This window comes from Hyperoodon ampullatus (genome assembly GCF_949752795.1).
Source record: "Hyperoodon ampullatus genome assembly, contig: SUPER_X_unloc_1, whole genome shotgun sequence".
Classification (NCBI taxonomy): Eukaryota; Metazoa; Chordata; class Mammalia; order Artiodactyla; family Ziphiidae; genus Hyperoodon; species Hyperoodon ampullatus.
This window is the reverse complement of record NW_027641097.1, coordinates 15305012-15330855: the sequence shown is the minus strand read 5'-3', so window position 1 is coordinate 15330855 and position 25844 is coordinate 15305012.

The window sequence follows — 25844 nt, the reverse complement described above, 5'->3', positions numbered from 1 at the left end:
AAAATGTGTAAAAACCAGAAAGGCAAGACAGGAACTGGAGAACAGGGAACCTAGTTATGCTGATGGGCAGGATGTAAATTGCAAACTGCCGCTCTGGAGGAGTGCACTGTGTTCACTAAAACAAGTTAACAACAGAGCTACAGAGCCAAGGACACTTCCAGTCTAGGGAATATACTTTGGGAAAACTGAAAATCAATAAGACAGAGCAACCCCAAAATTTAGGGCTGCACTGCTTAAAAGAATCTCAACTTGCGTACACCTTAAATATCCCAGGAAAGACAAAAATGGTTCAAGAAATTGTGTTACTTGCGTACGATGGAATATCCCTCAGCCATGAAATCAATGTCATAAGGCCAGTAGCACCAAAATGAGTGGATTCAGTTACGATGATTCTAAGTGAAATAAGTAACACAGAAAAAGAAACTTATCATAAGATATCACTGATGAAGTTCCTGTAAACATGGCTGGATACTCATGAACTGAGTTAGGAAAGAGAACAGAGTCTCACATTTAGAAAACACTCTTATGCCTGCTTAAGGGGGTAGGCTAGGTGGGGTGATGCATAAAACCAGAATTTGATATTAGTACAGGTACTGTTCCAAAAACCAACTATGGAATAGACTAGGCCTACACCTTCCTCAGTGAAAGGGACTCAAAAACCCTTATTTCCTGCAGAGGAATATATCTGACTAGTAAGAATCTAAAAACGAATGTACTGATAAGTCTCCATAAGGGAATCAAGTGTGTCTAAACTCGCATAAACATGGCAGTGAGAATCAGCTCAAACCCACTATAAAAAAGAATTTCAATAACAAAACAAAAAAACAGGGAAATTCTTTACAATTCCTTCAGGAACTCTGATGAAACATGGAAGGACCCTAATTACAACGACAGCTGGATGTGGCATAAGGCTGGACACTTGGGACTGAAAGGATTGGTGAGATTCGGTGAGCAAATGCAGACCATTTAAAGCAAAAATGCGTGGAACACATTCCAAGGGTCCCAACTCTCCAGGTTGAAGGGAATATTACTACATCTATAACATGTACTGGAAACATAGAGAATGGACACACAGTGAATATGAAAGGTTTCTAAAACTCAACTAATAGTCCGTCTCCTGTTGCTCCGGATTGAATTTCCAACTGCTTTACTATCAATCTCCCAACTTGGAGAGATAGCCCCTTTAACCTCCTGGTTCGCACAGGTTGCAAATTTGGCAGAGGATGAAAGGCAAGAGGTAGCCCTAATGAGAGAGTAGCTGTTAGGCATTTGGACTGGCACATGTCACTCTAATTCCACGGCAGGAAGAAGAATTAACCAAAGTCTCAGCCAACTGCCGGGAACCAGGATAGGTTTGGAACCAAAATTTTGGACCTGCCATCAGTTCACAAAAAAACGAGTTGAAAAATGGTGCTCAGCGGCACAGCAATTCACAAACTGGCAGAGTAATAAAGGACAACTATCGTCCAAAAATCTGTTGAGGGAAGGCAACGAGGCAGACTTGAAAGCGAGCTAGAATAGCAGGAAACAGATTTCAAGAGTTTCATTGGAATCACATTTAAAGCACAGGAAGAGGGAAACAACTTCGACAATGCTGCACTTGGCCAAAAAGGGCATATGTGTTTTCTCCTAAATATATTCAGGAGAAAACGCATACGCCCTTTTTGGCCAAGCAAGCAAGAGGGCAATGCAAATCTGCACTACAAAGGAGTATCACTTCCCAACGGTCAAAAGGGACATCCACAACATGTGTAAAAAACCAGAAAGGCAAGACAGGCCATGGAGAAAGGGAGCCTACTTATGCTGAAGGGCAGGATGTAAATTGCCAACTGCCTCTCTGGAGGAGTGCATTGTGTTCCCTAAAACAAGTAAAAAACAGAGCTACAGAGCGAAGGGCACTTCCAGTCTAGGGAAGATACCTTGGAAAAACTGAAAATCAATAAGACAGAGCAAACACAAAATTGAGTGCTGCACTGCTTACAAGAACCTCCACTTGGGTACACCTTAAATATCCCAGGAAAGACAAAAATGGTTCAAGAAATTGTGTTACTTATGTACAATGGATTACCCCTCAGCCATGAAATCAATGTCATAAGGCCAGTAGCAGCAAAATGAGTGGATTCAGGTACGATGATTCTAAGTGAAATAAGTCACAGAGAAGAAGAAACTATTCATAAAATATCACTTATGAAGGTCCTCTAAACATGGCTACACATGAACTGAGTTATAAAAGAGAACAGAGTCTCACATTTAAAAAAAATCTCTTATGCCTGCTTAAGGGGGAAGGAGAGGTGGGGTGATGCATAAAACCAGAGTGTGATATTAGTACAGGTACCATTCCAAAAACCAACTACGGAAAATACAAGACCTACACTTTCCTCAGTGAAAGGGACTCAAAACCCCATATTTCCTGCAGAGGAATACATTTGACTAGTAAGAATCTTAAAACCTATGTATTGATATGTCTCCATAAGGGAATCAAGTGTGTCTAGACTGGCATAAACATGGCAGTGAGAATCAGCTCAAACCCACTATAAAAAGGAATTTGAAAAACAAAACAAAAAAACAGGGAAATTCTTTACAATTCCTTCAGGGGCTCTGAAGAAACCTGGAATGACCGTATCTACAATGACAGGTGGATGTGGCATAAGGCTGGAAATTTGTGACTGAGAGTATTGGTGATATTCCGTGAGCAAATGCTGACCATTTAAAGCAATAATTCATGGCACACATTACAAGGTTACCAACTCTCCATGTTGAAGGGAATATTACTACAGCTATAACATGTATGTGAAACCTAGAGAATGGACACATTGTGAATATGAAAGGTTTCTAAAACTCAACTAATTGTCCCTCTCCTGGTGCTCCAATTTGACTTTCCAACTGCTTTACTATAAATGTCCCATCTTGGAGAGACAGCCCCTTTAACCTCCTGGTTCGCACAGGTTGCCAATTTGGCAGAGGATGAAAGGGAAGAGGGAGAAACAATGAGAGAGTAGCTGTTAGGCATTTGGACGGGCACATGTCACTCTAATTTCCCGGCAGGTAGAAGAATTAGCCAAAGTCTCAGACTCCCGCCGGGAACCAGTATAGTTCCTGAACCAAAGTTTTGGACCTGCCGTCAGCTCACAAAAATCGAGTTGAAAAATGGAGCTCAGGGGCACAGAAATTCACAAACTGGCAGAGTAATAAAGGACAACTATCGTCCAAAAATCTGTTGACGGAAGGCAACGAGGCGGACTTGAAAGCGAGCCAGAATAGCAGGAAACAGATTTCAAGAGGTACATTGGAATCACCTTTACAGCACAGGAAGTGTGGCACAACTTCAACAATGATGCACTTGGCCAAAAAGGGCGTATGCATTTTCTCCTGAATATATTCAGGAGAAAACGCATACGCCCTTTTTGGACAAGCAAGCAAGCGGGCAATGCAAATCTGCACTACAGAGAAGTATAACTTCCCACCGGTAAAAAGGGACATCCACAAAATATGTATAAGCGAGAATTGCAAGAAAGGCCCTGGAGAAGAGGGAGCCTAGTTATGCTGATGTGCATGATGTAAATTGCCAACTGCCTCTCTGGAGGAGTGTATTGTGTTCCCTAAAACAAGTAAACAACAGAGCTACAGATCCAAGGGCCCTTCCAGTCGAGGGAAGATACCTTGGGAAAACTGAAAATCAATAAGACAGAGGAAACACAAAATTGATGGCTGCACTGCTTACAAGAACCTCAACTTGGGTACACCTTAAATATCCCAGGAAAGACAAAAATGGTTCAAGAAATTGTGTTACTTACAGACAATGGAATTCCCTTCAGCCATGAAATCAATGTCATAAGGTTAGTAGCAGCAAAATGAGTGATTTCAGGTACGATGATTCTAAGAGAAATAAGTCACAGAGAAGTAGAAACTTATCATAAGATATCACTTATGAAGGTCCTGTAAACATGGATACACATGAACTGAGTTACGAAAGAGAACAGAATCTCATATTTAGAAAACACTCTATTGCCTGCTTAAGGGGGAAGGAGATTTGGGGTGATGCATAAAACCAGAGTGTGATATTAGAACAGATACCGTTGCAAAAACCAAATATGGAATAGACAAGACCTACACTTTCCTCAGTGAAAGGGACTCAAAACCCCATATTTCCTGCAGAGGAATATATCTGATTAGTAAGAATCTTAAAACCTATGTATTGATAAGTCTCCGTAAGGGAATCAAGTGTGTCTAGACTGGCATAAACATGGCAGCGAGAATCAGCTCAAACCCACTATAAAAAGGAATTTCAAAAACAAAACAAAAAAACAGGGAAATTCTTTACAATTCCTTCAGGGGCTCTGATGAAACCTGAAATGACCCTATCTACAACGACACCTGGATATGGCATAAGGCCGGACACTTGGGACAGAGAGGACTGATGAGATTCGGTGACCAAATGAAGACCATTTAAAGCAATAATGCGTGGCACACATTCCAAGGGTCCCAACTCTCCAGGTTGACGGGAATATTACTACAGCTGTAACATGTATGGGAAACCTAGAGAATGGACACACTGTGAATATGAAAGGTTTCTAAAACTCAACTAATAGTCCCTCTCCTGGTGCTCCGCTTTGACTTTCCAACTGCTTTACTATCAATGTCCCAACTTGGAGAGAAAGCCCCTTTAACATCCTGGTTCGCACAGGTTGCCAATTTGGCAGAGGATGAAAGGGAAGAGGGAGAACCAATGAGAGAGTAGCTGTTAGGCATTTGGACGGGCACATGTCACTCTAATTTCCCAGCAGGTAGAAGAATTAGCCAAAGTCTCAGCCACCCGCCGGGAACCAGTATAGTTCCTGAACCAAAGTTTTGGACCTGCCGTCAGCTCACAAAAATCGAGTTGAAAAATGGAGCTCAGGGGCACAGCAATTCACAAATTGGCAGAGTAATAAAGGAAAACTATCGTCCAAAAATCTGTTGAGGGAAGGCAACGAGGGGGATTTGAAAGCGAGCCAGAATAGCAGAAAACAGATTTCAGGAAGTACATTGGAATCACCTTTAAAGCACAGGAAGAGGGGCACAACTTTGACAATGATGCACTTGGCCTAAAAGGGCGTATGCATTTTCTCATGAATATATTCAGGAGAAAACGCATATGCCCTTTTTGGCCAAGCAAGCAAGCGGGCAATGCAAATCTGCACTACAAAGAAGTATCACTTCCCACCGGTAAAAAGGGACATCCGCAAAATGTGTAAAAACCAGAATGGCAAGACAGGCCTTGGAAAACTGGGAGCCTAGTTATGCTGATGGGCAGGATGTAAATTGCCAACTGCCTCTCTGGAGGACTGCATTGCGTTCACTAAAACAAGTAAACAACAGAGCTACAGAGCCAAGGGCACTTCCAGTCTAAGGAAGATACCTTGGGAAAACTGAAAATCAATAAGACAGAGCAAATACAAAATTGAGGTCTGCACTGCTTACAAGAATCTCAACTTGGGTACACCTGAAATATCCCAGGAAAGACAAAAATGATTCAAGAAATTGTCTTACTTCCATACAATGGAATACCCCTCAGGCATGAAATCAATGTCATAAGGCCAGGAGCAGCAAAATGAGTGGATTCAGGTATGATGATTCTCAGTGAAATAAGTCACAGAGAAGAAGAAACTTATCATAAGATATCACTTATGAAGGTCCTGTAAACATGGCTACACATGAACTGAGTTACGAAAGAGAACAGAGTCTCACATTTAGAAAACTCTCTTATGCCTGCTTAAGGGGGAAGGAGAGGTGGGGTGATACATAAAACCAGAGTGTGATATTAGTACAGGTCACGTTTCAAAAACCAAATACGGAAAAGAGAAGACCTACACCTTCCTCAGTGAAAGGGACTAAAAACTCCATAATTCAAGCAGAGGAGTATATCTGACTAGTAAGAATTTAAAAGGTATGTATTGATATGTCTCCATAAGGGAATCAAGTGTGTCTACACTGGTATCAACATGGCAGTGAGAATCAGCTCAAACCCACTATAATAAGGACTTTGAAAAACAAAACAAAAAAATAGGGAAATTCTTTACAATTCCTTCACGGTCTCTGATGAAACCTGGAATGACACTATCTACAATGACACCTGGATATGGCATAAGGCCGGACACTTAGGACAGAGAGGATTGGTGAGATTCGGTGAGCAAATGCAGACAATTTAAAGCAATAATGCGGGCTTCCCTGGTGGCGCAGTGGTAGCGAGTCCGCCTGCCGATGCATGGGACACGGGTTCGTGCCCCGGTCCGGGAAGATCCCACATGCCGCGGAGCTGCTGGGCCCGTGAGCCATGGCCGCTGAGCCTGCATGTCCGGAGCCTGTGCTCCGCAACGGGAGAGACCACAACAGTGAGAGGCCCGCGTACCGCAAAAAAAAAAATAAATAAAAAATAAATAAAATAAAATTAAAAAAAATAAAGCAATAATGCGTGGAACACATTCCAAGGGTCCCAACTATCCAGGTTGAAGGGAATATTACTACAGCTGTAACATGAATGGGAAACCTAGAGAATGGACACACTGTGAATATGAAAGGTTTCTAAAACTCAAGTAATATTCCCTCTCCTGGTGCTCCGGTTTAGACTTTCCAACTGCTTTACTATCAATGTCCCAACTTGGAGAGATAACCCCTTTAACCTCCTGGTTCGCACAGGTTGCAAATTTGGCAGAGGATGAAAGGGAAGAGGTAGCCCTAATGAGAGAGTAGCTGTTAGGCATTTGGTCTGGCACATGTCACTCTAATTTCCCGGCAGGAAGAAGAATTAACCAAAGTCTCAGCCAACTGCCGGAAACCAGGATAGGTTCTGAACCAAAATTTTGGACCTGCCGTCAGCTCACAAAAAACGAGTTGATAAATGGTGCTCAGGGGCACAGCAATTCACAAACTGGCAGAGTAATAAAGGACAACTATCGCCCAAAAATCTGTTGAGGGAAGGCAACGAGGTGGACTTGAAAGCGAGCCAGAAGAGCAGGAAACAGATTTCAAGAGGTTCATTGGAATCACATTTAAAGCACAGGAAGAGGGACACAACTTCGACAATGATGCACTTGGCCAAAAAGGGCGTATGCGTTTTCTCCTGAATATATTCAGGAGAAAACGCATACGCCCTTTTTGGCCAAGCAAGCAAGCGGGAAATGCAAATCTGCACTACAAAGGAGTATCACTTCCCAATGGTCAAAAGGGACATCCGCAACATGTGTAAAAAACCAGAAAGGCAAGACAGGCCATGGAGAAAGGGAGCCTACTTATGCTGAAGGGCAGGATGTAAATTGCCAACTGCCTCTCTGGAGGAGTGCATTGTGTTCCCTAAAACAAGTAAAAAACAGAGCTACAGAGCCAAGGGCACCTCCAGTCTAGGGAATATACCTTGGGAAAGCTGAAAATCAATAAGACAGATCCACCCCAAAATTTAGGGCTGCACAGCTTACAAGAACTTCAACTTGGGTACACCTTAAATATCCGAGGAAAGACAAAAATGGGTCAAGAAATTGTGGTACTTAGGTATGATGGAATATCCCGCAGCCATGAAATCAATGTCAAAAGGCCAGTAGCATCAAAATGAGTGGATTCAGGTACGATGATTCTAAGTGAAATAAGTCACAGAGAAAAAGAAACTTATCATAAGATATCACTTATGAAGGTCCTATAAACATGGCTACACATGAACTGAGGTACGAAAGAGAACAGAGTCTCACATTGAGAAAACACTCTTATGCCTGCTTAAGGGGGAAGGAGAGGTGGGGTGTTGCATAAAACCAGAGTTTGATATTAGTACGGGTACCGTTCCAAAAACCAACTACAGAATAGAAAAGACCTACACGTTCCTCAGTGAAAGGGACTCAAAACCCCATTTTTCCCGCAGAGGAATATATCTGACTAGTAAGAATCTTAAAACCTATGTATTCATAGGTCTCCGTAAGGGAATCAAGTGTGTCTCCACTAGTATCAACATGGCAGTGAGAATCAGCTGAAATCCAGTATAAAAAGGAATTTCAAAAACAAAAACAAAAAAACACGGAAATTCTTTACAATTCCTTCAGGGGCACTGATGAAACCTGGAATGACCATATCTACAAAGACAGCTGGATGTGGCATAAGGCTGGACACTTGGGACTGAGAGGACTGGTGAGATTCGGTGAGCAAATGCAGAAAATTTCAAGCAATAATGCGTGACACACATTCCAATCGTACCAACTCTCCAGTTTGAAGGGAATATTACTACAGCTATAACATGTATGGGAAACCTAGAGAATGGATACACTGTGAATACGAAAGGTTTCTAAATCTCAACTAATAGTCCCTCTCCTGGTGCTCCGGTTTGACTTTCCAACTGATTTACTATCAATGTCACAACTTGGAGAGACAGCCTCTTTAACCTCCTGGGTCGCACAGGTTGCCAATTTGGCAGAGGATGAAAAGGAAGAGGGAGAACCAATGAGAGAGTAGCTCTTAGGCATCTGGACGGGCACATGTCACTCTAATTTCCCGGCAGGTAAAAGAATTAGCCAAAGTCTCAGCCACACGCCGGGATCCAGTAGAGTTTCTGAACCAAAGATTTGGACCTGCCGTCAGCTCCCAAAAAACGAGTTGAAATATGGAGCTCAGGGGCACAGCAATTCACAAACTGGCAGAGTAATAAACGACAACTATCGTCCAAAAATCTGTTGAGGGAACGCAACGAGGTGGACTTGAAAGCGAGCCATAATAGCAGCAAACATATTTCAAGATGTACATTGGAATCACCTTTTAAAGCACAGGAAGAGGGGCACAACTTCGACAATGATGCACTTGGCCAAAAAGGGCGTATGCATTTTCTCCTGAATATATTCAGGAGAAACCGCATACGCCCTTTGTGGCCAAGCAAGCAAGCAGGCAATGCAAATCTGCACTACAAAGAAGTATCACTTCCCACCGGTCAAAAGGGACATCTGCAAAATGTGTAAAAACCAGAAAGGCAAGAAAGGCCCTGAAGAACAGGGAGCCTAGTTATGCTGATGGGCAGGATGTAAATTGCAAACTGCTTCTCTCGTGGAGTGCATTGTGTTCCCTAAAACAAGTAAACAACAGAGCTACAGATCCAAGGGCACTTCCAGTCTAGGGAATATGCCTTGGGAAAATTGAAAATCAATAAGACAGAGCCACCCCAAAATTTAGGGCTGCACTGCTTACAAGAACCTCAACTTGGGTACACCTTAAATATCCCAGGAAAGACAAAAATGGTTCAATAGATTGTGTTACTTGCGTACGATGGAATATCCCTCAACCATGAAATCAATGTCATAAGGCCAGTAGCACCAAAATGAGTGGATTCAGGTACGATGATTCTAAGTGAAATAAGTAACACAGAAAAAGAAACTTATCATAAGATATCACTGATGAAGGTCCTGTAAACATGGCTGGATACACATGAACTGAGTTAGGAAAGAGAACAGAGTCTCACATTTAGAAAACACTCTTATGCCTGCTTAAGTGGGAAGGAGAGCTGGGGTGATGCATAAAACCAGAGTTTGATATTAGTACAGGTACCGTTCCAAAAACCAACTACGGAATAGACAAGGCCTACACCTTCCTCAGTGAAAGGGACACAGAAACCCATATTTCCCGCAGAGGAATATATCTGACTAGTAAGAATCTTAAAACGAATGTACTGATAAGTGTCCGTAAGGGAATCAAGTGTGTCTAGACTCGCATAAACATGGCAGAGAGAATCAGCTCAAACCCAGTATAAAAAGGAATTTCAATAACAAAACAAAGAAACAGGGAAATTCTTTACAATTCCTTCAGGGGCTCTGATGAAACATGGAATGACCCTATCTACAACGACAGCTGGATGTGGCATAAGGCTGGACACTTCGGACTGAGAGGATAGGTGAGATACAGTGAGCAAATGCAGACCATTTAAAGCAATAATGCGTGGAACACATTCCAAGGGTCCCAACTCTCCAGGATGAAGGGAATATTACTACAGCTATAACATGTACAGGAAACATAGAGAATGGAGACACAGTGAATATGAAAGGTTTCTAAAACTCAACTAATAGTCCCTCTCCTGGTGCTCCGGATTGAATTTCCAACTGCTTTACTATCAATCTCCCAACTTGGAGAGATAGCCCCTTTAAACTCCTGGTTCGCACAGGTTGCAAATTTGGCAGAGGATGAAAGGGAAGAGGTAGCCCTAATGAGAGAGTAGCTGTTAGGCAATTGGTCTGGCACATGTCGCTGTAATTTCCCGGCAGGAAAAAAGTTAACCAAAATCTCAGCCATCTGCCGGGAACCAGGATAGGTTCTGAACCAAAATTTTGGACCTGCCGTCAGCTGACAAAAAACGAGTTGAAAAATGGTGCTCAGGGGCACAACAATTCACAAAATGGCGGAGTAATAAAGGACAACTATCGTCCAAAAATCTGTTGAGGAAAGGCAACGAGGCGGACTTGAAAGCAAGCCAGAATAGCAGGAAACAGATTTCAATAGGTTCATTGGAATCACATTTAAAGCACAGGAAGAGGGACACAACATCGACAATGATGCACTTGGCCAAAAAGGGCGTATGCGTTTTCTCCTGAATATATTCAGGAGAAAACGCATACACCCTTTTTGGCCAAGCAAGCAAGCGGGAAATGCAAATCTGCACTACAAAGGAGTATGATTTCCCAATGGTCAAAAGGGACATCCGCAACATGTGTAAAAAACCAGAAATGCAAGACTGGCCATGGAGAAAGGGAGCCTACTTATGCTGAAGGGCAGGATGTAAATTGCCAACTGCCTCTCTGGAGGAGTGCATTGTGTTCCCTAAAACAAGTAAAAAACAGAGCTACAGAGCCAAGTGCACTTCCAGTCTAGGGAATATAACTTGGGAAAGCTGAAAATCAATAAGACAGAGCAAACACAAAATTGAGCGCTGCACTGCTTACAAGAACCTCCACTTGGATACACCTTAAATATCCCAGGAAAAACAAAAATGTTTCAAGAAATTGTGGTACGTACGTACAATGGAACACCCCTCAGCCATGAAATCAATGTCATAAGGCCAGTAGCAGCAAAATGAGTGGATTCAGGTACGATGATTCTAAGTGGAATAAGTCACAGAGAAGAAGAAACTTATCATAAGATATCACTTATGAAGGTCCTGTAAACATGGCTACACATGAACTGAGTTATGAAAGAGAACAGAGTCTCACATTTAGAAAACACTCTTATGCCTGCTTAAGGGGGAAGGAGAGGTGGGGTGATACATAAAACCAGAGTGTGATATTAGTACAGGTCACGTTTCTAAAACCAAATACGGAAAAGAGAAGACCTACACCTTCCTCAGTGAAAGGGACTAAAAACCCCATATTTCAAGCACAGGAATATATCTGACTAGTAAGAATCTTAAATCCTATGTATTGATAGGTCTCCGTAAGGGAATCAAGCGTGTCTACACTGGCATAAACATGGTAGAGAGAATCAGCTCAAACCCACTATAAAAATGAATTTGAAAAACAAAACAAAAAAACAGGGAAATTCTTTAAAATTCCTTCAGGGACTCTGATGAAACCTGGAATGACCCTATATACAATGACACCTGGATGTGGCATAAGGCTGGACACTTGGGACTTAGAGTATTGGTGAGATTCTGTGAGCAAATGCAGACCATTTAAAGCAATAATGCATGGCACACATTCCAAGGGACCCTGCTTTCCATGTTGAAGGGAATATTACTACAGCTATAACGTGTATGAGAAACCTAGAAAATGGACACATTGTGAATACAAAATGTTTCTAAAACTCACCTAATAGTCCCTCTCCTGGTGCTCTGCTTTGACATTCCAATTGCTTTACTATCAATGTCCCAACTTGGAGAGACAGCCCCTTTAACCTCCTGGTTCGCACAGGTTGCCAATTTGGCAGAGGATGAAAGGGAAGAGGGAGAACCAATGAGAGAGTAGCTCTTAGGCATTTGGACGGGCACATGTCACTCTAATTTCCCGGCAGGAAGAAGAAATAGCCAAAGTATCAGCCACACGCCGGGAACCAGTATAGTTCCTGAACCAAAGTTTTGGACCTGCCGTCAGCTCACAAAAAACGAGTTGAAAAATGGAGCTCAGGGGCACAGCAATTCACAAACTGGCAGAGTAATAAAGGACAACTATCGTCCAAAAATCTGTTGAGGGAAGGCAACGAGGCGGACTTGAAAGCAAGCCAGAATAGCAGGAAACAGATTTCAAGAGGTACATTGGAATCACCTTTAAAGCACAGGAAGAAGGGCACAACTTCGACAATGATGCACTTGGCAAAAAAGGGCGTATGAGTTTTCTCCAGAATATATTCAGGAGAAAACGCATACGCCCTTTTTGGCCAAGCAAGCAAGCGGGCAATGCAAATCTACACTAAAAAATGTATCACTTCCCACCGGTAAAAAGGGACATCCGCAAAATGTGTTAAAACCAGAATGGCAAGAAAGGCCCTGGAGAACAGGGAGCATAGATATGCTGATGGGCAGGATGTAAATTGCCAACTGCCTCTCTGGAGGAGTGCATTGTGATCCCTAAAACAAGTAAACAACAGAGCTACAGAGCCAAGGGCGCTTGTAGTCTAGGGAAGATACCTTGGAAATCTGAAAATCAATAGACAGAGCAAACACAAAATAGAGGGCTGCACTGCTTACAAGAACCTCCACTTGGGTACAAGTTAAATATCCCAGGAAAGACAAAAATGGTTCAAGAGATTGTGTTACTTACGTACAATGGTATACCCCTCAGCCATGAAATCAATGTCATAAGGCCAGTAGCAGCAAAATGAGTGAATTCAGGTACGATGATTTTAAGTGAAATAAGTGACAGAGAAGAAGAAACTTATCATAAGATATCACTTATGAAGATCCTGTAAACATGGATACACATGAACTGAGTTACGAAAGAGAACAGAAACTCACATTTAAAAAACACTCTTATGCCTGCTTAAGGGGGAAGGAGAGGTGGGGTGATGCATAAAACCAGAGTGTGATATTAGTACAGGTACCGTTCGAAAAACCAACTACGGAAAAGACAAGACCTACACTTTCCTCAGTGAAAGGAACTCAAAACCCCTTATTTCCTGCAGAGGAATACATCTGACTAGTAAGAATCTTAAAACCTATGTATTGATATGTCTCCGTAAGGGAATCAAGTGTGTCTAGACTGGCATAAACATGGCTGAGAGAATCAGCTCAAACCCACTATAAAAAGGAATTTGAAAAACAAAACAAAAAAAACAGGGAAATTCTTTACAATTCCTTCATGGGCTTTGATGAAACCTGGAATGACCGTATTTACAATGACAGCTGTATGTGGCATAAGGCTGGACACTTGGGACTGAGAATATTGGTGAGATTCGGTGAGCAAATGCAGACCATTTAAAGTAATAATTCATGGCACACATTCCAAGGTTACCAACTCTCCAGGTTGAAGGGAATATTACTACAGCTATAACATGTAAGTGAAACCTAGAGAATGGACACATTGTGAATACGAAAGGTTTCTATAACTCAACTAATAGTCCCTCTCGTGGTGCTTCACTTTGACTTTCCAACTGCTTTACTATCAATGTCCCAACTTGGAGAGACAGCCTCTTTAACCTCCTGGTTCGCACAGGTTGCCAATTTGGCAGAGGATGAAAGGGAAGAGGGACATCCAATGAGAGAGTAGCTGTTAGGCATTTGGATGAGCACATGTCACTGTAATTTCCTGGCAGGTAGAAGAATTAGACAAAGTCTCAGCCACCAGACAGGAAACAGTAGAGTTCCTGAACCAAAGTTTTGGACCTGCCATCAGCTCACAAAAAACGAGTTGAAACATGGAGCTCAGGGGCACAGCAATTCACAAACTGGCAGAGTAATAAAGGACAACTATCGTCCAAAAATCTGTTGAGGGAAGGCAACGAGGCAGACTTGAAAGCGAGCCAGAATAGCAGCAAACATATTTCAAGATGTACATTTGAATCACCTTTAAACACAGGAAGAGGGGCAGAACATCGACAATGATGCACTTGGCCAAAAAGGGCGTACACATTTTCTCCTGAATATATTCAGGAGAAAATGCATACGCCCTTTTTGGCCAAGCAAGTAAGCGGGCAATGCAAATCTGCACTATAAAGAAGTATCACTTCCCTTCTGGTAAAAAGGGATATCCACACAATGTGTAAAAACCAGAAAGGCAAGACAGGCCCTGGAGAACAGGGAGCCTAGTTATGCTGATGGGCAGGATGTAAGTTGCCAACTGCCTCTCTGGAGGAGTGCATTGTGTTCCCTCAAACAAGTAAACAACAGAGCTACAGAGCCAAGGGCATTTCCAGTCTAGGGAAGATACCTTGGGAAAACTGAAAATCAATAAGGCAGAGCATACACAAAATTGAGGTCTGCACTGCTTACAAGAACCTCTACTTGGGTACACCTTAAATATCCCAGGAAAGACAAAAATGGTTCAAGAAATTGTGGTACTTATGTACAATGGAACACCCCTCAGACACGAAATCAATGTCATAAGCCCAGTAGCAGCAAAATGAGTGGATTCAGGTACGATGATTCTAAGTGAAATAAGTCACAGAGAAGAAGAAACTTATCATAACATATCACTTATGAAGGTCCTGTAAACATGGCTACACATGAACTGAATTACGAAAGAGAACAGAGTCTCACATTTAGAAAACACTCTTATGCCTGCTTAAGGGGGAAGGAGAGTTGGGGTGATACATAAAACCAGAGTGTGATATTAGTACAGGTACCGTTCCAAAAACCAACTACGGAAAAGACAAGACCTACACCTTCCTCAGTGAAAGGGACTCAAAACCCCATATTTCCCGCAAAGGAATATATCTGACTAGTAAGAATCTTAAAACCTTTGTATTGATAAGTCTCCATAAGGGAATCAAGTGTGTCTAGACTGGCATAAACATGGCAGCGAGAATCAGCTCAAACCCACTATAAAAAGGAATTTGAAAAACAAAACAAAAAAAAAACAGGGAAATTCTTTACAATTCCTTCAGGGTCTCTGATGAAACCTGGAATGACCCTATCTACAACGACACATGGATAGGGCATAAGGCTGGACACTTGGGACTGAGAGGATTGGTGAGATTCAGTGAGCAAATGCAGACAATTTAAAGCAATAATGCGTGGCACACATTCCAAGGGTCCCAACTTTCCAGGTTGAAGGGAATATTACTACAGCTATAACATGTATGGGAAACCTAGAGAATGGACACACTGTGAATAGGAAAGGTTTCTAAAACTCAACTAATAGTCCCTCTCCTGGTACTCCGGTTTGACTTTCTAACTGCTTTACTATCAATGTCCCAACTTGGAGAGACAGCCCCTTTAACCTCCTGGTTCGCACAGGTTGCCAATTTGGCAGAGAATGAAAGGGAACAGGGAGAACCAATGAGAGAGTAGCTGTTAGTCATTTGGACGGGCACATGTCACTCTAAATTCCCGGCAGGTAGAAGAATTAGCCAAAGTCTCAGCCACCCGCCGGGAACCAGTAGAGTTCCTGAACCAAAGATTTTGACCTGCCGTCAGCTCACAAAAAACGAGTTGAAAAATGGAGCTCAGGGGCACAGCAATTCACAAACTGGCAGAGTAATAAAGGACAACTATCGTCCAAAAATCTGTTGAGGGAAGGCAACGATGCTGACTTGAATGCGAGCCAGAATAGCAGGAAACAGATTTCAAGAGGTACATTGGAATCCCCTTTAAAGAACAGGAAGAAGGGCACAACTTCGACAATGATGCACTTGGCCAAAAAGGGCGTATGCATTTTCTCCTGAATATATTCAGGAGAAACCGCATATGCCTTTTGTGGCCAAGCAAGCAAGCGGGCAATGCAAATCTGCACTACAAAGAAGTATCACTTCCCACTGGTCCAAAGGGATATCCGAAAAATGTGTAAAAACCAGAAAGGCAAGAAAGTCCCTGAAGAACAGGGAGACTAGTTATGCTGATGGGCAGGATGTAAATTGCCAACTGCCTCTCTGGAGGATTGCATTGTGTTCCCTAAAACAAGTAAACAACAGAGCTACAGATCCAAGGGCACTTCCAGTCTAGGGAATATGCCTTGGGAAAACTGAAAATCAATAAGACAGAGCCACCCCAAAATTTAGGGCTGCACTGCTTACAAGAACCTCAACTTGGGTACACCTTAAATATCCCAGGAAAGACAAAAATGGTCCAAGAGATTGTGTTACTTGCGTACGATGGAATATCCCTCAGCCATGAAATCAATGTCATAATGCCAGTAGCACCAAAATGAGTGGATTCAGGTACGATGATTCTAAGTGAAATGAGTAACACAGAAAAAGAGACTTATCATAATATATCACTGATGAAGGTCCTGTAAACATGGCTGGATACACATGAACTGAGTTAGGAAAGAGAACAGAGTCTCACATTTAGAAAACACTCTTATGCCTGCTTAAGGGGGAAGGAGAGGTAGGGTGATGCATAAAACCAGAGTTTGATATTAGTACAGGTACCGTTCCAAAAACCAACTATGGAATAGAAAAGCCTACACCTTCCTCAGTGAAAGGGACTCAGAAACCCATATTTCCCGCAGAGGAATATATCTGACTAGTAAGAATCTTAAAACGAATGTACTGATAAGTGTCCTTAAGGGAATCAAGTGTGTCTAGACTCGCATAAACATGGCAGTGAGAATCAGCTCAAACCCACTATAAAAAGGAATTTCAATAACAAAACAAAAAAACAGGGAAATTCTTTACAATTCCTTCAGGGGCTCTGATGAAACATGGAATGACCATATCTACAACGACAGCTGGATGTGGCATAAGGCTGGACACTTGGGACTGATAGGATTGGTGAGATTTGGTGAGCAAATGCAGACCATTTAAAGCAATAATGTGTGGAGCACATTCCAAGGGTCCCAACTCTCCAGGTTGAAGGGAATATTACTACAGCTATAACATGTACAGGAAACATAGAGAATGGACACACAGTGAATATGAAAGGTTTCTAAAACTCAACTAATAGTCCCTCTCCTGGTGCTCCAGATTGAATTTCCAACTGCTTTACTATCAATCTCCCAACTTGGAGAGATAGCCCCTTTAACCTCCTGGTTCGCACAGGTTGCAAATTTGGCAGAGGATGAAAGGGAAGAGGTAGGCCTAATGAGAGAGTAGCTGTTAGGCATTTGGTCTGGCACATGTCACTCTAATTTCCCGGCAGGAAGAAGAATTAACCAAAGTCTCAGCCAACTGCCGGGAATCAGGATAGGTTCTGAACCAAAATTTTGGACCTGCCGTCAGCTCACAAAAAACGAGTTGAAAAATGGTGCTCAGGGGCACAGCAATTCACAAACTGGCAGAGCAATAAAGGACAACTATCGTCCAAAAATCTTTTCAGGGAAGGCAACGAGGCGGACTTGAAAGCGAGCCAGAATAGCAGGAAACAGATTTCAAGAGGTTCATTGGAATCACATTTAAAGCACAGGAAGAGGGACACAACATCGACAATGATGCACTTGGCCAAAAAGGGCGTATTGGTTTTCTCCTGAATATATTCAGGAGAAAACGCATACGCCCTTTTTGGCCAAGCAAGCAAGTGGGCAACGCAAATCTGCACTACAAAGGAGTATCACTTCCCAACGGTCAAAAGGGACATCCGCAACATGTGTAAAAAACCAGAAAGGCAAGACAGGCCATAGAGGAAGGGAGCCTACTTATGCTGAAGGGCAGGATGTAAATTGCCAACTGCCTCTCTGGAGGAGTGCATGGTGTTCCCTAAAACAAGTAAAAAACAGAGCTACAGAGCCAAGGGCACTTCCAGTCTAGGGAAGATACCTTGGGAAAACTGAAAATCAATAAGACAGAGCAAACACAAAATTGAGTGCTGCACTGCTTACAAGAACCTCCACTTGGGTACACCTTAAGTATCCCAGGAAAGACAAAAATGGTTCAAGAAATTGTGGTACTTACGTACAATGGAACACCCCTCAGCCATGAAATCAATGTCATAAGGCCAGTAGCAGCAAAATGAGTGGAATCAGGTACGATGATTCTAAGTGAAATAATTCACAGAGAAGAAGAAACTTATCATAAGATATCACTTATGAAGGTCCTGTAAACATGGCTACACATGAACTGAGTTATGGAAGAGAACAGAATCTCACATTTAAAAAACACTCTTATGCCTGCTTAAGGGGGAAGGAGAGTTGGGGTGATGCATAAAACCAGAGTGTGATATTAGTACAGGTACCGTTCCAAAAACCAACTACGGAAAAGACAAGACCTACACTTTCCTCAGTGAAAGGGACTCAAAACCCCTTATTTCCTGCAGCGGAATACATCTGACTAGTAAGAATCTTAAAACCTATGTATTGATATGTCTCCGTAAGGGAATCAAGTGTGTCTAGACTGGCATAAACATGGCTGAGAGAATCAGCTCAAACCCACTATAAAAAGGAATTTGAAAAACAAAACAAAAAAACAGGGAAATTCTTTACAATTCCTTCATGGGCTTTGATGAAACCTGGAATGACCGTATTTACAATGACAGCTGGATGTGGCATAAGGCTGGACACTGGGGACTGAGAGTATTGGTGAGATTCGGTGAGCAAATGCAGACCATTTAAAGCAATAATTCATGGCACACATTCCAAGGTTACCAACTCTCCAGGTTGAAGGGAATATTACTACAGCTATAACATGTAAGTGAAACCTAGAGAATGGACACATTGTGAATACGAAAGGTTTCTAAAACTCAACTAAGAGTCCCTCTCGTGGTGCTCCACTTTGACTTTCCAACTGCTTTACTATCAATGTCCCAACTTGGAGAGACAGCCCCTTTAACCTCCTGGTTCCCACAGGTTGACAATTTGGCAGAGGATGAAAGGGAAGAGGGACAACCAATGAGAGAGTAGCTGTTATGCATTTGGACGAGCACATGTCACTGTAATTTCCCGGCAGGTAGAAGAAAGAGCCAACGTCTCAGCCACCCGACAGGAACCAGTAGAGTTCCTGAACCAAAGTTTTGGACCTGCCATCAGCTCACAAAAAACGAGTTGAAAAATGGAGCTCAGGGGCACAGCAATTCACAAACTGACAGAGAAATAAAGGACCACTATCGTCCAAAAATCTGTTGAGGGAAGGCAACGAGGCAGACTTGAAAGCGAGCCAGAATAGCAGCAAACATATTTCAAGATGTACATTTGAATATCCTTTAAAGCACAGGAAGAGGGGCAAAACATCGAAAATGATGCACTTGGCCAAAAAGGGCGTACGCATTTTCTCCTGAATATATTCAGGAGAAAATGCGTACGCCCTTTTTGGCCAAGCAAGCAAGCGGGCAATGCAAATCTGCAATACAAAGAAGTATCACTTCCCTTCTGGTAAAAAGGTATATCCACACAATGTGTAAAAACCAGAAAGGCAAGACAGGCCCTGGAGAACAGGGAGCCTAGTTATGCTGATGGGCAGGATGTAAATTGCCAACTGCCTCTCTGGAGGAGTGCATTGTGTTCCCTCAAACAAGTAAACAACAGAGCTACAGAGCCAAGGGCACTTCCAGTCTAGGGAAGATTCCTTGGGAAAACTGAAAATCAATAAGGCAGAGCAAACACAAAATTGAGGTCTGCACTGCTTACAAGAACCTCAACTTGGGTACACCTTAAATATCCCAGGAAAGACAAAAATGGTTCAAGAAATTGTGTGACTTACGTACGATGGAATACCCCTCAGACACGAAATCAATGTCATAAGGCCAGTAGCAGCAAAATGAGTGGATTCAGGTACGATGATTCTAAGTGAAATAAGTCACAGAGAAGAAGAAACTTATCATAACATATCACTTATGAAGGTCCTGTAAACATGGCTACACATGAACTGAATTACGAAAGAGAACAGAGTCTCACATTTAGAAAACACTCTTATGCCTGCTTAAGGGGGAAGGAGAGGTGGGGTGATACATAAAACCAGAGTGTGATATTAGTACAGGTACCGTTCCAAAAACCAACTACGGAAAAGACAAGACCTACACCTTCCTCAGTGAAGGGGACTCAGAACCCCATATTTCCCGCAAAGGAATATATCTGACTAGTAAGAATCTTAAAACCTTTGTATTGATAAGTCTCCATAAGGGAATCAAGTGTGTCTAGACTGGCATAAACATGGCAGCGAGAATCAGCTCAAACCCACTATAAAAAGGAATTTGAAAAACAAAACAAAAAAAACAGGGAAATTCTTTACAATTCCTTCAGGGTCTCTGATGAAACCTGGAATGACCCTATCTACAATGACACATGGATGTGGCATAAGGCTGGACACTTGGGACTGAGAGGATTTGTGAGATTCAGTGAGCAAATGCAGACCATTTAAAGCAATAATGCGTGGCACACATTCCAAGGGTCCCAACTTTCCAGGTTGAAGGGAATATTACTACAGCTATAACATGTATGGGAAACCTAGAGAATGGACACACTGTGAATACGAAAGGTTTCTAAAACTCAACTAATAGTCCCTCTCCTGGTACTCCGGTTTGACTTTCTAACTGCTTTACTATCAATGTCCCAACTTGGAGAGACAGCCCCTTTAACCTCCTGGTTCGCACAGGTTGCCAATTTGGCAGAGAATGAAAGGGAACTGGGAGAACCAATGAGAGAGTAGCTCTTAGGCATTTGGACGGGCACATGTCACTCTAAATTCCCGGCAGGTAGAAGAATTAGCCAAAGTCTCAGCCACCCGCCGGGAACCAGTAGAGTTCCTGAACCAAAAATTTGGACCTGCCGTCAGCTCACAAAAAACGAGTTGAAAAATGGAGCTCAGGGGCACAGCAATTCACAAACTGGCAGAGTAATAAAGGACAACTATCGTCCAAAAATCTGTTGAGGGAAGGCAACGATGCGGACTTGAATGCGAGCCAGAATAGCAGGAAACAGATTTCAAGAGGTACATTGGAATCCCCTTTAAAGTACAGGAAGAGGGGCACAACTTCGACAATGATGCACTTGGCCAAAAAGGGTGTATGCATTTTCTCCTGAATATATTCAGGAGAAACCGCATACACCTTTTGTGGCCAAGCAAGCAAGCGCTCAATGCAAATCTGCACTACAAAGAAGTATCACTTCCCACTGGTCCAAAGGGATATCCGAAAAATGTGTAAAAACCAGAAAGGCAAGAAAGTCCCTGAAGAACAGGGAGACTAGTTATGCTGATGGGCAGGATGTAAATTGCCAACTGCCTCTCTGGAGGATTGCATTGTGTTCCCTAAAACAAGTAAACAACAGAGCTACAGATCCAAGGGCACTTCCAGTCTAGGGAATATGCCTTGGGAAAACTGAAAATCAATAAGACAGAGCCACCCCAAAATTTAGGGCTGCACTGCTTACAAGAACCTCAACTTGGGTACACCTTAAATATCCCAGGAAAGACAAAAATGGTCCAAGAGATTGTGTTACTTGCGTACGATGGAATATCCCTCAGCCATGAAATCAATGTCATAATGCCAGTAGCACCAAAATGAGTGGATTCAGGTACGATGATTCTAAGTGAAATGAGTAACACAGAAAAAGAGACTTATCATAATATATCACTGATGAAGGTCCTGTAAACATGGCTGGATACACATGAACTGAGTTAGGAAAGAGAACAGAGTCTCACATTTAGAAAACACTCTTATGCCTGCTTAAGGGGGAAGGAGAGGTAGGGTGATGCATAAAACCAGAGTTTGATATTAGTACAGGTACCGTTCCAAAAACCAACTATGGAATAGAAAAGCCTACACCTTCCTCAGTGAAAGGGACTCAGAAACCCATATTTCCCGCAGAGGAATATATCTGACTAGTAAGAATCTTAAAACGAATGTACTGATAAGTGTCCTTAAGGGAATCAAGTGTGTCTAGACTCGCATAAACATGGCAGTGAGAATCAGCTCAAACCCACTATAAAAAGGAATTTCAATAACAAAACAAAAAAACAGGGAAATTCTTTACAATTCCTTCAGGGGCTCTGATGAAACATGGAATGACCATATCTACAACGACAGCTGGATGTGGCATAAGGCTGGACACTTGGGACTGATAGGATTGGTGAGATTTGGTGAGCAAATGCAGACCATTTAAAGCAATAATGTGTGGAGCACATTCCAAGGGTCCCAACTCTCCAGGTTGAAGGGAATATTACTACAGCTATAACATGTACAGGAAACATAGAGAATGGACACACAGTGAATATGAAAGGTTTCTAAAACTCAACTAATAGTCCCTCTCCTGGTGCTCCAGATTGAATTTCCAACTGCTTTACTATCAATCTCCCAACTTGGAGAGATAGCCCCTTTAACCTCCTGGTTCGCACAGGTTGCAAATTTGGCAGAGGATGAAAGGGAAGAGGTAGGCCTAATGAGAGAGTAGCTGTTAGGCATTTGGTCTGGCACATGTCACTCTAATTTCCCGGCAGGAAGAAGAATTAACCAAAGTCTCAGCCAACTGCCGGGAATCAGGATAGGTTCTGAACCAAAATTTTGGACCTGCCGTCAGCTCACAAAAAACGAGTTGAAAAATGGTGCTCAGGGGCACAGCAATTCACAAACTGGCAGAGCAATAAAGGACAACTATCGTCCAAAAATCTTTTCAGGGAAGGCAACGAGGCGGACTTGAAAGCGAGCCAGAATAGCAGGAAACAGATTTCAAGAGGTTCATTGGAATCACATTTAAAGCACAGGAAGAGGGACACAACATCGACAATGATGCACTTGGCCAAAAAGGGCGTATTGGTTTTCTCCTGAATATATTCAGGAGAAAACGCATACGCCCTTTTTGGCCAAGCAAGCAAGTGGGCAACGCAAATCTGCACTACAAAGGAGTATCACTTCCCAACGGTCAAAAGGGACATCCGCAACATGTGTAAAAAACCAGAAAGGCAAGACAGGCCATAGAGGAAGGGAGCCTACTTATGCTGAAGGGCAGGATGTAAATTGCCAACTGCCTCTCTGGAGGAGTGCATGGTGTTCCCTAAAACAAGTAAAAAACAGAGCTACAGAGCCAAGGGCACTTCCAGTCTAGGGAAGATACCTTGGGAAAACTGAAAATCAATAAGACAGAGCAAACACAAAATTGAGTGCTGCACTGCTTACAAGAACCTCCACTTGGGTACACCTTAAGTATCCCAGGAAAGACAAAAATGGTTCAAGAAATTGTGGTACTTACGTACAATGGAACACCCCTCAGCCATGAAATCAATGTCATAAGGCCAGTAGCAGCAAAATGAGTGGAATCAGGTACGATGATTCTAAGTGAAATAATTCACAGAGAAGAAGAAACTTATCATAAGATATCACTTATGAAGGTCCTGTAAACATGGCTACACATGAACTGAGTTATGGAAGAGAACAGAATCTCACATTTAAAAAACACTCTTATGCCTGCTTAAGGGGGAAGGAGAGTTGGGGTGATGCATAAAACCAGAGTGTGATATTAGTACAGGTACCGTTCCAAAAACCAACTACGGAAAAGACAAGACCTACACTTTCCTCAGTGAAAGGGACTCAAAACCCCTTATTTCCTGCAGCGGAATACATCTGACTAGTAAGAATCTTAAAACCTATGTATTGATATGTCTCCGTAAGGGAATCAAGTGTGTCTAGACTGGCATAAACATGGCTGAGAGAATCAGCTCAAACCCACTATAAAAAGGAATTTGAAAAACAAAACAAAAAAACAGGGAAATTCTTTACAATTCCTTCATGGGCTTTGATGAAACCTGGAATGACCGTATTTACAATGACAGCTGGATGTGGCATAAGGCTGGACACTGGGGACTGAGAGTATTGGTGAGATTCGGTGAGCAAATGCAGACCATTTAAAGCAATAATTCATGGCACACATTCCAAGGTTACCAACTCTCCAGGTTGAAGGGAATATTACTACAGCTATAACATGTAAGTGAAACCTAGAGAATGGACACATTGTGAATACGAAAGGTTTCTAAAACTCAACTAAGAGTCCCTCTCGTGGTGCTCCACTTTGACTTTCCAACTGCTTTACTATCAATGTCCCAACTTGGAGAGACAGCCCCTTTAACCTCCTGGTTCCCACAGGTTGACAATTTGGCAGAGGATGAAAGGGAAGAGGGACAACCAATGAGAGAGTAGCTGTTATGCATTTGGACGAGCACATGTCACTGTAATTTCCCGGCAGGTAGAAGAAAGAGCCAACGTCTCAGCCACCCGACAGGAACCAGTAGAGTTCCTGAACCAAAGTTTTGGACCTGCCATCAGCTCACAAAAAACGAGTTGAAAAATGGAGCTCAGGGGCACAGCAATTCACAAACTGACAGAGAAATAAAGGACCACTATCGTCCAAAAATCTGTTGAGGGAAGGCAACGAGGCAGACTTGAAAGCGAGCCAGAATAGCAGCAAACATATTTCAAGATGTACATTTGAATATCCTTTAAAGCACAGGAAGAGGGGCAAAACATCGAAAATGATGCACTTGGCCAAAAAGGGCGTACGCATTTTCTCCTGAATATATTCAGGAGAAAATGCGTACGCCCTTTTTGGCCAAGCAAGCAAGCGGGCAATGCAAATCTGCAATACAAAGAAGTATCACTTCCCTTCTGGTAAAAAGGTATATCCACACAATGTGTAAAAACCAGAAAGGCAAGACAGGCCCTGGAGAACAGGGAGCCTAGTTATGCTGATGGGCAGGATGTAAATTGCCAACTGCCTCTCTGGAGGAGTGCATTGTGTTCCCTCAAACAAGTAAACAACAGAGCTACAGAGCCAAGGGCACTTCCAGTCTAGGGAAGATTCCTTGGGAAAACTGAAAATCAATAAGGCAGAGCAAACACAAAATTGAGGTCTGCACTGCTTACAAGAACCTCAACTTGGGTACACCTTAAATATCCCAGGAAAGACAAAAATGGTTCAAGAAATTGTGTGACTTACGTACGATGGAATACCCCTCAGACACGAAATCAATGTCATAAGGCCAGTAGCAGCAAAATGAGTGGATTCAGGTACGATGATTCTAAGTGAAATAAGTCACAGAGAAGAAGAAACTTATCATAACATATCACTTATGAAGGTCCTGTAAACATGGCTACACATGAACTGAATTACGAAAGAGAACAGAGTCTCACATTTAGAAAACACTCTTATGCCTGCTTAAGGGGGAAGGAGAGGTGGGGTGATACATAAAACCAGAGTGTGATATTAGTACAGGTACCGTTCCAAAAACCAACTACGGAAAAGACAAGACCTACACCTTCCTCAGTGAAGGGGACTCAGAACCCCATATTTCCCGCAAAGGAATATATCTGACTAGTAAGAATCTTAAAACCTTTGTATTGATAAGTCTCCATAAGGGAATCAAGTGTGTCTAGACTGGCATAAACATGGCAGCGAGAATCAGCTCAAACCCACTATAAAAAGGAATTTGAAAAACAAAACAAAAAAAACAGGGAAATTCTTTACAATTCCTTCAGGGTCTCTGATGAAACCTGGAATGACCCTATCTACAATGACACATGGATGTGGCATAAGGCTGGACACTTGGGACTGAGAGGATTTGTGAGATTCAGTGAGCAAATGCAGACCATTTAAAGCAATAATGCGTGGCACACATTCCAAGGGTCCCAACTTTCCAGGTTGAAGGGAATATTACTACAGCTATAACATGTATGGGAAACCTAGAGAATGGACACACTGTGAATACGAAAGGTTTCTAAAACTCAACTAATAGTCCCTCTCCTGGTACTCCGGTTTGACTTTCTAACTGCTTTACTATCAATGTCCCAACTTGGAGAGACAGCCCCTTTAACCTCCTGGTTCGCACAGGTTGCCAATTTGGCAGAGAATGAA